The sequence below is a fragment of the Aedes albopictus genome, chromosome 3 (genome assembly GCF_035046485.1).
Source record: "Aedes albopictus strain Foshan chromosome 3, AalbF5, whole genome shotgun sequence".
In the NCBI taxonomy this organism is placed as follows: domain Eukaryota; kingdom Metazoa; phylum Arthropoda; class Insecta; order Diptera; family Culicidae; genus Aedes; species Aedes albopictus.
This window is the reverse complement of record NC_085138.1, coordinates 442,435,751-442,450,985: the sequence shown is the minus strand read 5'-3', so window position 1 is coordinate 442,450,985 and position 15,235 is coordinate 442,435,751. Positions and strand designations below refer to the sequence as shown.

Here is a 15,235-nt window from a genome sequence, read left to right as displayed (position 1 = left end):
TTGTTCTGTTAGTTCTCATAAGAACTAACGTATACGACATGAAGAAAATGTTATAGCAAGACAACATCGGTATAATGATGAAACCCACCGAGAGGGTTCTCAGAACATAGCATTAAGAGCGCTGAGTGAATTATATTTTCAATTCAATTCAATATTCATTTCTACCTTAACGAATACAATGAGTTTTTAGGAGTTGAACATTGAGATTTGGGATTCCTTACAACAATGACATAGAACAAGCACTTCTTTGATGAAAACTAACAAACGACTAGCAACAATTTTGACAAAAAAGGAAAAATTTCAGACAAAAAAACCTTTGAAATAGCGTAGGAAACATTATAGAAGAGAAAAGCTTAAGGTGAATATATAACGAAGCCACCCCTCGAATTTTCGAGAGCACAAATCTGAAGAACCATATGATGGATTGTGATGAAAAGTTGATCGATTGGTCACCACCAGCGGGTGACCAATCGATCAACTTTTCAGCTTGGTGAGACATTGGGTTCTTCAGATTTGTGCTCTTGTAATTTCTAGGGGTGGCTTCGTTATATATTCACCTTAATTCTAATATCACATGTCTTTCATACGGCCAACTCTTGTAACAGAGGATTTAAAGATGAGGCGCAGCTCTGTTGGAATTTTGGAATGAGTCTCCGGAACCAGTCATCGATTAACTCCACTCCAGTAAGACGGTGTACATCTGTAGTTGGATGGAAGGTGCTCAGATCCAGAATCATTTTGAGCAAGCGGTTCTGCTTAACTTGTACTTTCTTCCGGTGAACGTTGGCGCAGTCGTACCAAGCTGGAAACCCATACGAAACCGTAGGCCGAAAAACGGTTTTGTACAGCAGGATTTTGATGTTGGAATCCAAGCGAGAGCCCCTTCTGACCAGCGGATACAACATTCTAGTGAGTTTGTCACATTTTTTAAGGCAGTTGGACACATGGCAGTCGAATTTCAGCTTCTGGTCCAGCGTTACACCTAGATAGTCGACATTTGGCGACCACGGAATGTCCACACCATTGCAAGAGACAAGACTCTGAGGTAAAAATCTAGGGCTTCTACGGCGGGTGAAGAAAATAGCTTGGGACTTCGCAGGATTAACCTTAACTTTCCATTTTCTTTGATACTCTTGGATAGAGTTCTGCGCTTCTTGGAGGGAATCGATGACAACTTCAGCGTCGCGATGAGAAGCCAAAAAACCAGTGTCATCTGCGAAGAAGTAGTATTGTATTCCGTCGACTTTCACTATGTCGGCCGAGAAAATGTTGTAAGTGAGTGAATTATATGCATCAATAAAGATGAGTTAGTTTCGTGATGACTACCAATTTACACGGTTCAATTGTGCGTCACGAAAGAACGTCTTTTAACTTCTTTATACGGTTATAACAGTGTCGACGAGGTGAAACGTTGGAATTTGTGCTGTGCCTTTCACGACCGCTGATATTTGTTACTTTTGGCGTGAATTTTTCGGTGCAAGTTCCATTTGGCGACATGCGTGCTAAATATGTGTCTGCTGTGAATTCTCAGCCGCCGATAGCTATGTAGTTTTGGAGTGAATTGTGTGTGTGCGTTTTTTTTGTTTGCCTAATTCTGTTATCTGTTTTCTTTTCAACTATTGTATATTTTAATTGTATGTATATTTATGCATCTCTCTGGTTTTATCGTAATATTTTGTAAAGTAAAGTTTTGTCAGTGTTTTTAGTGAACGTTGTTCAGATTTTTCGCTGACCTTTTCTGCACAATAGTGCATAAAAATACCAGAAGTGCGATTTGTTTTTTCTTGTGTAGCATGTTGCAAATTATTGCTTTTTATCCTATTTAGGCGCTCACCATTTTACTTTTTTTTGTGAAAGAGAAGTTTTTATTATCAGCAAAGATATTGTTTTATTCTCTTTTTTTAATTGTTAGAGCAGAACCGACGGCATTTTGTTTTCCAGCTTTTATCTGTGAATATCCTCGGAAAATTTTGAAGACCATTTTTATTTCATCCACAGCACACACGCAAAGCGAAACAAATTTCATAGATGTCTTGACAATACCCGTGGTGGAGCAAGTGAACCTCGCCGAAAGTAATAAACAAAAGTGCATTTTTATCAGCTCAATTTGGCTCTTGTTTTTTATGTTTGCTGGATTGTTCCATCTGTTGCCGCTGCCTAGCAAGATCAGTTTTTCAATGGAGCTACAATTAATCGACCTTTTTTTAGTTGATGACTTCACGATCAGCTTACGCAGGAAAAGCAACGTTCTAAGCTTGTAGAGAAACATGTACATGCATCGAGGATTTTTATTGTTGGTGTAATTGTTTACATTGTAACTGCCGACTAGCTCAGTAGGGGAGCTTTCCTGAGACTCCCTGAAACAACACCTCAGGGTCGGCATGCTTCTCGACCAGTTATTCGCGGGCAGGGAATCTTCGCACTTTCGAACATAAAAACTCACGTCACGTTACATTTACACATTTATTCCCGGACTTGACTTTCCGGCCTCTTCTTCTCCCTGCACTTTCCCACATTCTTAATCTACTCTAACCTGTTCTTTCTTGTATTTCGGGGCCCCTTCTTCTACCTTCCACTTCTCTATCTTTGCTTCAGAGGTACAGCACTTAAAAACTGTTCTTTCAACCATTTCGGTTTGTGATTCTTTTGCGACTCTTTAAGAATTATGGAGTCGAGTGTAGATGGTTCACTGGCCTCCAGTATTCGGACAGTGACCCAAGGCATTCTATTGTCGTTTGTCGCGCCCGTTAGTCCGTTCGTGTGCATATGTCCTTCCATCTTGGTTCAGCATCTGCCACCCCTTTTAGGCTACCAAAAAGGACTTCGTTTTCCCTCTGGTGGTGGGTTTCGGAAGTAGCGTGGGTGGTGGCGTAGTACGGTAGTCTACTAAACTATGGACTAGACTAACAGTAACTGACGGAGAAAACTGCACGACACTTACGGAAACTACCTGCACTATTTTATAACAAAACACGATACAAATTCTAACATAATCTCAAAAACACTCCACACTGAACTGCGAACACTTACACTCTCCCCCAGCTCGGGTAAAAAATATTTACAAAGTAAATATTTTTTCCACAGATTACACAAGACTTCCCCGGCTACACGTACCTCTGAACCTACCAACACAAACCACTCAACACCAGAACAAATTCACTTCAACCGACGGTAGTTCACAAAACACTTGACTCGAAACGTACTAGATTAAGTCATACAGAAATACATCAATGAAACACATTGTAAAGGACCAGTAAGTACGTTTACAGAGTATCGGGGTCATAGGTTTTCATCGTTGTTACCAACTCCTCACAATTTAGAGATTAACTCTGTACTGACCGTCAACGCGATTGCTCTGGTCTCCAGCGATCAAATGCGCAAACATTGAGCTTGGCAACCTCTTCTAATACTTACATTTTGTCCATACGATTGTTTAAAAAGCTATTTACCTAACAAAATTGAATGACAACACTATATTTACACCACGTTTTTACCATATTTACAAGTATTTACAGATTAAAATTTCATTGAGCAAAGCTACGGTATAGTACGGTAAAATAGTGCTTTGAAATGTTTCACCGGTTTGTCGGAGTTGTGATCGTTCTAGTACTACCTACTTCGAATTCCATCCGAACAATAGTCCATTGGTGTGCGTTTGTATTGAGATGATTTCGAACTGTCAAACTATTGATTGGTGTGAAATGGATGAGAACGGTGATGATATGATCAGCATAAGGTAAGTACGATGAATTTTAATTTAAGAATTATTTCTTAGCCGGCGAGTGAAAAATCCCCGTAGATTGATGGCCAAAACCAATCCGGAAATGGATCTTCACTGCAAAAGATTAAATTCTTGAATCAGAATCCATCAAATACAATGATTTGAGAATTTTCATTAAAAGTGAGGTTATGCAATTCAGAAATCTAAAATTGATTGAATGATTACTTTTTGTCTATTTTTCTATATTTGATTCAATTTACTGTGGTTATTTCTATTCTTTGGTCTGTGAGTACTATCAGTCTTCGCCGCATTTCCTATTTTTTTGAACTAGTAAATTCTGATAACTAACAATTAAAAAATGAAATGATAAAAATTAACAAAATTCTACAAACTTTACAAAACATGCAAAAACAACAAATTAAAATAATGAAATGGCCATCATGCAAAATATATACAAAAACTTACAAAGAAATAATTTCCAATTGAGGTTAATTTATCGAGAATTTGATGTTTAGAAGTTCTCCTAGACAAAGCTATTAACAGGAGTAACTCCGCAATCAAATCTCTTTCAACCTTTTTAAAAGCATACTATGCTTCTCATTATCGATACAATTACCATTCATCCGCAGCATCTCCATTCAGATTTTCGCTAAGTCTGATTAGATGATTGTTGACAATCAGACTAGCTACTGAAAACGAGATATCTAGCGCATCATTCTGTCTCACTCCCACTATGGGTACAAAGTGAGCAGACATTCAAAATACATGGGCCCATTAATCACATATTAAAATCTTCCTAGGTATTTCTGCAATTACTGCCTCCGCAGCTTCGAGACAAGATGACGTCACCTAGGCCAAGCATCCGAAGAGTGGCTCGTACGAGGACTGGATGGAATAGTGTCTCTAGATGCAGTATTTACAGAGGTAACTATCCATTCCAGTTGTACTGACCCTTCGCTCCACACTTGCCTATTCATCCATCTTTCTCTCTTTTAGGGAATCTAGTCGCCCTACAGACGATCCTTCCTGTTTTGAGTGACCTGGCACTCGTGTGGTCTCACCGTCTCACTTGTGGTGAGTATATCCAGCAATTTGAATTGCTCCTACCATCTACCAGGCTACTAGATGCACGCAAATCAACCACATTCACCAACACCTTTCTACCGCAATCCCTGAGAAAGAAGAAGTGTTGACTTCTCAGTTCATCGTAGTGTAGTCCGCTGTTGGTGTAAGCGATGAATTTTGTGATCTAGTACCACCTATCTATGCTTCCCTGAGCACCTTTCATCTCTTTACTCTAAACAGAGTCTGAAATCATTTGGGCCGTAGTGCTCGAATTCAAATTCGCAACACTAGGACTATTACCACACAAAAACAAATAACCACTCCAAAGCTGAGTTTTGGCTGGGAGAACAACATTGTAGAAAAATCTAGAAATTCTTACCTAAAAGAATTAGATTTTCTTAATGGTTCAGTAATAAAAACTGTCTCCGACATTCAAACGTTAGCTTGTATGTGGGAACCAGACTCCTCTCTCGTGTGAAAACTTTCACTAGGCATGTTTTTCTATAATACTTCTTCTGTTCATTCTTCTTCCTCCTACTCTTGTAAACTCTCATTTATTTCTATTCATGCAATGCTCCATTGAACTAATCTAAACTTTTCTCTCATTTTAGCTCATTCAACTGAACGATGACAGTACGAGTAATCACCGACTCAGGACGTTTTCTGCACGCCAATTCGCAATGGAATTAGAATTTAAAAAGAACTATTTACGAGCTAAAAGTATCACAGATTAGAATTTGATAACCTAGTAAATTGAAAAATGCTATGAAATTTGAAAACCTAGTAAATTTGAAAATCCTATTTGCACACGCTTCAAAAGAAGCACACAAAATTTGTTGTAAATAAAAATTATCGTTCTTTTTGGCCTTTTCATTTCACACACATCCGAAATCACATCACAACACACTAAAATTGTTTCAAACAAAAGTAAAAAGTTAAAAATGACTAGTATTGAGTTCTAATGTTCTTTTTGAACAATCGTTTGTTTGTGTTCATTGTGTTTCTGGACAACAAAACCCCTCCGTCGCAAATGAAATGATTTTGCGAACTGTGTAAGAAGAAAGAGTAAGTCCAAATGTGGTAAGTTAAATTCGTGAAGGCCTGGAAGTTTTACCAGAGACCTCCGTCGAAACCAGTTTGATCCAGTGCGATCTTCCGAACTGACCCTTCCAAAAAAACTGTCAAGAAGACGATTTTAAGTTGGGCGCCAAAGTGAAACTGTCGACTAGCTCAAGAGGGGAGCCTTCCTGAGACTCCCTGAAACAACACCTCAGGGTCGGCATGCTTCTCGACCAGTTATTCGCGGGCAGGGAATATTCGCACTGTCGTACAGAAAAACTCACGTCACGTTACATTTACACATTTATTCCCGGACTTGACTTTCCGGCCTCTTCTTCTCCCTGCACTTTCCCACATTCTTAATCTACTCTAACCTGTTCTTTCTTGTATTTCGGGGCCCCTTCTTCTACCTTCCACTTCTCTATCTTTGCTTCAGAGGTACAGCACTTAAAAACTGTTCTTTCAACCATTTCGGTTTGTGGTTCTTTTGCGACTCTTTAAGAATTATGGAGTCGAGTGTAGATGGTTCACTGGCCTCCAGTATTCGGACAGTGACCCAAGGCATTCTATTGTCGTTTGTCGCGCCCGTTAGTCCGTTCGTGTGCATATGTCCTTCCATCTTGGTTCAGCATCTGCCACCCCTTTTAGGCTACCAAAAAGGACTTCGTTTTCCCTCTGGTGGTGGGTTTCGGAAGTAGCGTGGGTGGTGGCGTAGTACGGTAGTCTACTAAACTATGGACTAGACTAACAGTAACTGACGGAGAAAACTGCACGACACTTACGGAAACTACCTGCACTATTTTATAACAAAACACGATACAAATTCTAACATAATCTCAAAAACACTCCACACTGAACTGCGAACACTTACAACATATTTGGAGGAGGATGTAGTGCAGTCGTGTTCATAGTCGATAACTGCGGTTGTGCTATGTTTCATCGGATTAAGTTTTGTATGCATGGATACACCAGCAGTGTTTCTCAACCGGGAAAAAAAGTAACATATAACAGGTCGGTGTTGACAGTAATGGACAGTAATCAGTGCTCGTGTTAAACATTTGCTTTTGATTTTTGATTGTGTTAATGGTCATTGAGCGTTCTGAAGTTAATGTTGAAAAAGTTTCAAACATACCAAAGATATTCATTAAATAAGCATGTTTTAGATTTTTGTATATTTTATCAAATTAAGGAAGTAGGAGTTGTTATAGCAAGACAACATCGGTATAATGATGAAACCCACCGAGAGAGTTCTCAGAACATAGCATTAAGAGCACTGAGTGAATTATATACATCAATAAAGATGAGTTAGTTTTATGATGACTACCAATTTACACGGTTCACTTGTGCGTCACGAAAGAACTTCTTTTAACTTCTTTATACGGTTATAACAGAAAATAAGTTTTATTTTGAAACTCGTTTACTACCTTATGAATCTGGACTTGACTTCCAGAAAAAGTTTGCTGCGTATAAATAGTTTAGGAAAATGAAAATTTTTGAACTCTAGACTAATTAGTTAAATTAACCCAGAATGATGATTTTTATTTATTCGTAATAGTTGGCTTCAGAGCCCAAGGTCTAGATGGACCCTTGTTAGAGCCACAAATATTTCTGCCACAATATTTGAAATGTTGTGTAAAAATGTCTAATAGGGTGCCCCACACTTATATGAAAAACAAAATTTCGAAAAATACCAAGTCTTACCTCTTGAATCAGTTTTTTTAGACTCCAAGAATCTACGTTCAAAATTTGAGCAAAATCAATTAAGCCTACAGGGAAGCTCAATAAACTTAAAGTTTGTATGGAAAACTTGGCCAAATGAACGCAGAAATTTTAAGTTTTCGAATTTTGCCGCTAGGTGGCGCTGTAAGCGTAAACATTCTGGTATTATTGTAGATAACTATATGACACAAGATGTTTCACCTAGCGTATAACTTTTTTCACAGACAAAAATCGAAAACCTGAAAAGCAAAGCTATTAGATGATATCACAGAAAAAAGTGACGTTTGTTAGTTGACTCTCAGCAAAACGTTTGCCGAGTCTCGGCAATGCACTGTCAAAATTGCGGAGATCCCGGCAAAACTGTTATTTGCTGATCGCTCGGCTGTGCAAATCGCGGCAAAAGAATCGAAAAATGCTGATATCCCGGCAATCTGAATTAAGTGTAGCTTCTGGGAGTCAAGCAACTGATTCAGGAGGTTAGACTTCAGTTTTTTTTTTCATAAAAGTTTGGGCCACCCTTATGTCTAAGCTTTCGATCAGTACAAAATTTCGCGAATCTGTAATTGCGAACAATGTAGAAAAAATTCTCAAAAAATCAAGATGGCGGCCAAATTCAACATGGCCGACCCATCTTTTTAGAACTGTAAATAGTAGCTCTATATTTTCTATTTTCAACACCGTTTCATGTTGAGGGGGTTTGGAAGAAACATTTGAGTAATAACAGTTTAAATTAGCCAACAGTTGACCAAAATCATGTGGTCTGAAGAAATAGTTGAGGCTCCAATTAACAGGAGGTCCATCATTGTGGGTAACCAAATAGGGTGCCTGTACCAGTTATCGCACTACCTAAGGAAAACTACTTCTACAAAAATAAGAAGAAGACCGACGAATGCCGTCGATATGTCAAATGATAGATTTGTTTTCATACTTCACAGGAAAAATATAAAATCTGAGCCAAACCCACTTTTACTATTTATTACGGCGTGTGCCAATGATAGGAACCCTGTATTTCGGTTCCACTTCGCACTATTTACATGCATTCCTTATGGTATTTGCCATAACTGGTACACTATGGCGAAATAGGGTGCAAGGAAGCCGAAATTTTAAGGAAAATTATTTATTTCTATCATAATTTGAGCAAAATGCGAACTTTAAATGAGTGCAATCATCTTTTATGAACGTGATCTATTGTTCACATATTTTTTCTTGATCATTTGCATCGTTTAAGATTGAAAATCAACTATGGCGAATTTGAGGTACTATAGCCATAACTGGTACATTGAGCCTACGTTTTCTTTCGATTTTTTTTTATGAGGATTTCCAATTTTTACTTAATGAACGAAGATTTCATCAAGATGACGTATTAGGCACGGTTATGGTGTTACATGCTAACAGGAGGGCTGAGTGAAATTCAATAAAAGCAGTCAATTTATTTGCTTCGCTTATGATATGGCAGCTGATAGCCTAAAATTCGAAGATATGCTCTACTAAATAAGGTTACGAAACGAAACGAAACATACACGGTCAAAATTCTGCACGCTAGATGTAAGGGAAAAATCCCTTAACTATTCAATGTCGTAATCAACATGATCAGAAGTGCTTTTCCTTTGAGATCGCAATGCTGTCATTGTTGATTTGAGGACCAAAACAAACCCACCAGAGACATCAACAGAAAATCCCTTCGATTTGCACTACTGTAAAAAGCAATACGATCCAAAGTGAAAAGTTGTTGATTTGGTAATGACTGTTTTGGACATGAAAGTAAATATAGATGACAGGCGGTAGAAAGTGCTTCGCTTCGGTTCGCATCTCTCTAATGTCGTTTTCGTTTTTGCGGTGGTGCTACACCGGTGCAGCACTTTTGCACCGAAAGTGTTCGTTTTTGATTTTCGTGCTACACCGGTGTAGCACTTTTTCTGCACCGCTCAAGATAGTGTAGCACTCAAAAATTCGAGAGTGTAGCAGGTGCGCACCGTGTCCACCAATCAGCGTTTGCAAAGTTGTAAATATTTTGGTTTTTATTTACGCACACCAACGCAACTGCACCAAAAATGTTCGTTTTTTCAGTGGAAAGTGTAGCACGAAGCGGTGTAGCACCGCCGCAAAAACGAAAACGACATAACAGATGTGAAGCAGTGTAGTGGTAAACTAGTTGATCATGACTCTAAAGGTCCTGGTATCGAATCTGGGTGCGGCTATACACATTTTTTTTAAATTTTAGTTTTGAAATCAAAACATTGTCAACAACGAATTGATGTGAAGTTACATTAAAATTGAAGAGGCATTGGATGTTCTTTGTCAAATGATATGTAATTGATAACAAACTGATTGAACAGTAGTGCGAATTCAAGTGCCAATCAGTTTATATCACAGTGCAGATTTTTAACCGTGTAGGTATTTAGAAAAAAAAAACGTCGAAGGCTCATTAGAAATCAGAAACTTCATAATTCTGTTTGTTTTGCCTGTGCATGCAAATTTTTGATCTCAAATTCTGATGCCGTTAATTATCCGTAAGCTATAACTACGCATAGAATAAAATCATACTCACTCCACCATGACGGCGAATCCATCGGGCTGGGTGGTCATCTGCATTTCACAATCGGCGTTTTTCATGCTAAGCTGCTCCAACTCGGTACCACTTTCCACGGCGGATCTCGTTCCGGCCGAAATACGTCGACTAATCACCGTCTCGTTCTGCTGCTGCATCATGCTGCTGGCGGTTATGGCAAATTGTATGGCATTCTGTTTCCCCTCCGAACCGGTCCCACCTTGACATTGCAAATCCCCCGAACAGAACAATTCCTGCATTTCCCCGGCGGTTGTGGACGTTCCCGGTTGCGTCGCTACCCGGCGCGTTTCGAAATCACTTGACGATTGGACATTTTTTAACCGACACTCTTCCATTCCACCGATTTCCAATCTGTGGCACGCACTTCTCGTCGGTATCACTTCTTTTTTTTCGCTTGTTAAGCTTCCTGATTTGATATCACAATTTACGCACAGTGATAAGTAACTTAAGCTGTATGTATCACATCGCCCCCATAACTTATCTCACTTATATCACTCTCCGGTGGGTGGGGTAGGAACTTTTTTCACACAATTTTCGACCCGCGTTTGGAATTTTTCTCACAAACCACCTGGGTCAACAAAAAGTAGATTAACACTCTCAGAAACTTCGACTCTCTCTGTTCGTACTTCGTATGTGGCGCTGGCTAGTCCTCATCGTCACAGAATGCACTCGAGTCGCACACTCCCTATAGCCTATAGCCGAGCAGCTGATGCAGTTTTGTTTTGTTGGAGATGTTAATTAAACTTGATTGATCTGTAATAGAGGAGAATTTACGGGATAAGTTAACTGACATGTGGCGTAAGTGTTGGGAATTGTTTGTCTATTTGCATGGGTTCATTTGATACTGTGATGCTCTAATTGAACGCGGGGGAATTCAATTGGTAATATTCCATTGGGTCTTGGACTAATAATAGAGAAGCTGGTATTTCGAAGCAATTGCTTGATAGGGTAGCGAACCACTTGGGTAGTGGCCGGTATTTTGGGCACTCTTCCAAACCAATTGACTTGTAATTTTGTACACGGATAGATACTATACGTATCTCATCGCGTTCCAAAAATTGTGTCAATTGATTCAGAATTGGCTGAGTTATAGCAGGAAAGTGTCCAAAATAGGACCCCTGCCGAGATGGTTCCACTTTCCTATTACCTGCTGCTGATTATATAAATATGAACGTGACTGGATTATTATTTGCTATAATTTATATGTCTCTGCCAATAAAAACCCGTCCCAAACAGAGTAGTGCTACAGTTACCCAGTCACTGAAAACTTAAATGCGGATCAGTTTTGTTATTCAAGTTTATTCTTTATTTCGTCATTAACCCTTAAGGACAAGTTTGCTGGGGTACAAACATGGCAATTGCAATGGCCGCCTTTGTTACTAGGATTTTCTCAAGCACAAATTTGGAAAACCATGAAACAAGTTGATCTGAAAATGTTACTTACTGCTTGTTTACTTGCAGTGAACACTGAGTATCATGATCAATGAAATCTGGTTCATAGTAAAGATCTATTAGGAAAAAATAAGGAGTTAAAAATAAATTTGTAATGGTTGTCTGGTTTGCCTGGTTCTGGCTAAAGGCCTATCTTGTAAAGGTCATGGAAACTGATGTATGCATGCATTAACTAATCTTATTTACATTTACATAAACGAATCTTAGTACATATGGAGATCAGCTCTTAGACGACAGTCCTAGATACCGTAGATCATCCAAATAGTACCGAAGTAAAGGCCTTTAGATCTACACTTGTAACAAAGCATCGAGTATGCTTCAAACTCGGCATAGTGCAGGTTATGCTATTATACCAAGGATGCCGGCTGTTCGAACCTGTATGAGATTGATCATCAATATTAACTTCTTTTCTCGATCAGCCTTGATAGCTATGTAGTGTCGGTAGCGATTGTCTCAATTGGCTAAGAATAACACTGCGAACCACCTGTTCCGGTGGTAAGAGTCCACCAACAGGTGATCCTTAGTTCATGGTGAGATGCGGTTTCATGCTTACCGTGCCTAGGAATGAATGGCTAGGGGGGTCTAATATATAAACTTAACCGCAAACGGAGCCTGTGGAGTACCAGGGCGCCCTCCACAGTATGTTGCCCTTACTGCGCTAACCGGAGCAATGGTGCAGTGGACCTTGCGTTTCTCTGAGACAATCGGCTGCCCTTCTTTAGTCGCACTGCATAGCTTCCCAACCTTCGTTTCGCGACCCCCCAACCGCTTGCAGGCACGCTTCGATTGTTTTACAAAAAGCGCGGTGACGACAGACTGGGGGGTCGCGAGAGCCAAGGTTGGGAACCGTGGCACTAGAGGCTAAATAAGGGCGGGATTATGAAGATGTTGTTAATTAGTTTACATATTCACCTATACGTTTTCATATTATGCGATTTACACAGTGTGTTCTGTGTATCCTCGCCTTTGGCGTTTTCCAATTGATACTGATCTGGTTTTATTGCTGGTGTTCTTTGTTGTGCTGTTATTGAGAAGAGTTTAATATTACCTAGTTTGGGTAGTGGTTATGGTTAGGATAGCTCAGATCAATCTTCAGCATAAAAGAACAGCAACGATCAATCTTTGCAGACATATGCAAAATGGTACAGCCCAAGTGGCCTTGGTCCAAGAACCTTACATTTGTAAGGGGAATTCCTATCTAGGAAAACTTGTGAACCCGGTGTTTGCTACTTTCAGTAAACATGGAATGGCAAATTCGCGTGTCATGCCTCGAGCCTGTGTGCTTGACAACAACGCAATAGTTGCTACACTCATCTCTGAACTAACCACCAGAGATGTATGTGCTATCACAATTGATCTATCTGTTGTAAACCTCAACAGGAAATACATCTATTGTTCGGTTTATTTACCGCATGATGATCCATCCCCTACGGATGCTTTCAAGCAAGTCATTGCATACTGCACTTCAAAAGGCCTTCCGCTAATTGTTGAGAGTGATGCTAATGCTCACCATATAATCTGGGGCAGCTCAGACATCAATTTGAGAGGTTCCAGTTTGATGGAATACTTAAGTAGTACAGATCTTGGATTACTTAACATAGGAAACCGCCCAACCTTCATGGTATCTGCTAGAGAGGAAGTGTTAGACATAACGCTTTGCTCTAGCAGAATTAGTCACGAGCTGACCAATTGGCATGTGTAAGATGAAGAATCTTTATCTGACCATCGCTACATCTTTTTAGAACATGTGAATGTTACTTCGCAAACTTTGCGTTTCAGGAATCCTCGGTCAACAAACTGGGATCTTTATACTGATTTGGTTGCAGCCAAATTTCATGGATATTCACCATCCATTGACACTCTAAGTGATTTAGATGATGCCGTTGATACTACAACGGCCTTCATCATGGAAGCTTTAGAAGAAGCTTGCCCTCTGTGGTCTGTGAATACCACAAGAGGAACCCCTTGGTGGAACTCTGATCTGGCGAAACTCAGGAAACAATGTAGAAAGATGATGATTAACCTGGGCTTGTTAGGGGAATATCTGTAAATAAAAAGAAAATCGCGTTAAGTACTGTTCCTTTGAATTCCACTAATAATTTGCATCCTTTGACAGATACGTATTTCGACCTCAACTGTAAGGTCGTCTTGTCAAGTACAAGACACTGAAGACGACCTTACAGTTGAGGTCGAAATACGTATCTGTCAAAGGATGCAAATTATTAGTGGAATTCAAAGGAACAATACTTAACGCGATTTTCTTTTTATTTAATGTAGAAAGAGTTGAAACAGACGACGTTCGGCAGGTTCGGAGGCTTTCAGGTCGGCTCGCAAGGCCTACAGGAAAGCTCTCCGGTCTGCTGAACGATCCGGCTGGAAAAACCTGTGTACAAATGTTTCCAGTTTAAGTGAAGTCAGTCGGTTAAACAAAATCCTTGCGAAATCTAAGGATTTCCGAGTGAACGAACTTCGTTTGCCAAATGGCGATCTGACTTCCTCTGATGAGGAAGTTCTGGAATGCTTATTCAGCACACACTTCCCTGGCTGTGTGGATCTTCGGATGAACCTGATGTCTTTTCTTGTAGTTATGATTTCCTGGCCTTGGCTCGGAGTATTGTAACTATAGAATCGATTGAGTGAGCACTTGATAGCTTTGCTCCTTTCAAATCTCCTGGGGCAGATTGGACTTATCCTATATAGCTTCAGAAGGGATTTGATTAATTCAAACATGTTTTGAAAAAAAAATACTTGTTTGCAGTTTTGCTAAAGGGTATATTCCCAAATCTTGGTGGGGTATTACTGTGAAGTTTATTCCGAAAGTGGGTCGTGCGTCGTGTGAAGAAGCAAAGAGTTTCATACCTATCAGTTTGACCTCTTTTCTTCTGAAATGCTTAAAGCGCATTGTGGATCATCACATCCATGATGTTCGTCTGGCCAACGTGCCTCTTCTTCATGTGAACCAACATGCCTACCAATCTGGTAAGTCCACTGTGACTCTTTTACACAAGATTGTTACGATATTGAGAAGGCATTCGCTCAAAAGCAATCCTGCTTTGGTGTTTTCTTAGATATCGAGGGTGTCTTTGACAAAATACCTTTCGATGCCATATTGGAAGCCGCACGAAGTCATGGTATATCTCCAATGATTCCCAACTGGATTCATCAAATGCCTAAAAACCGATATCTCTTCTCGACATTGCGTCTAGCAGGAATTAGTAAATTGAGTGTTTGTGGATGCCCCCAAGGGGGAGTCTTGTTACCGCTTTTGTGGAATCTCGTAGCAGACGCTATTGTGGCAACTCAATAATAGCGGTTTTCCTACTTAAAACGTTGCCGACGACTACCTAACATTGTTAGTCGATATGTGCATCAGTACCCTTTTCGACCTGATGCAAAGCGCCCTTCAGGTAGTTGAGGGTTGGTGTCGCCAATATGGCCTTTTGGTTAATCCGAGTAAAACATCTATTTTTCTTTTTACGGAAAGGCGAAACCGTAATGGCGTTCGACTTTTGCGTCTTTTTGATTCTTGTGACTGAACAGGTGAAGTACGTTGGAGTCATGCTTGAGTTTTCCTGGACACCTGACATTGAGTTCAGAATGAAGTAAGCTTGTATGGCCTACGGGCAATGCCGGCGAACCTTTGGTACAAC

General features: G+C 39.8%; 2 long non-coding RNA genes across 3 annotated transcripts; one reads left to right on the top strand and one right to left on the bottom strand.

Moving 5' to 3' along the window:
* Nucleotides 1-142: 142 nt before the first annotated feature.
* LOC134292116 (uncharacterized) lies at nucleotides 143-1,234 on the bottom strand. The gene is made up of 2 exons (XR_009999482.1): nucleotides 558-1,234; nucleotides 143-352 (listed from the first exon to the last, which is right to left on the bottom strand). It is a non-coding gene; the product is annotated as an uncharacterized LOC134292116 (long non-coding RNA).
* A 1,452-nt stretch (nucleotides 1,235-2,686) lies between these two features.
* Nucleotides 2,687-6,149, top strand: LOC134292115 (uncharacterized). Of its 2 annotated transcripts, XR_009999480.1 has the most exons (4): nucleotides 2,687-3,736; nucleotides 4,522-4,645; nucleotides 4,718-4,795; nucleotides 5,398-6,149. It is a non-coding gene; the product is annotated as an uncharacterized LOC134292115 (long non-coding RNA). The 2 variants fall into 2 exon arrangements; XR_009999481.1 differs by having other exon boundaries at nucleotides 2,687-4,645.
* Nucleotides 6,150-15,235: the final 9,086 nt, after the last annotated feature.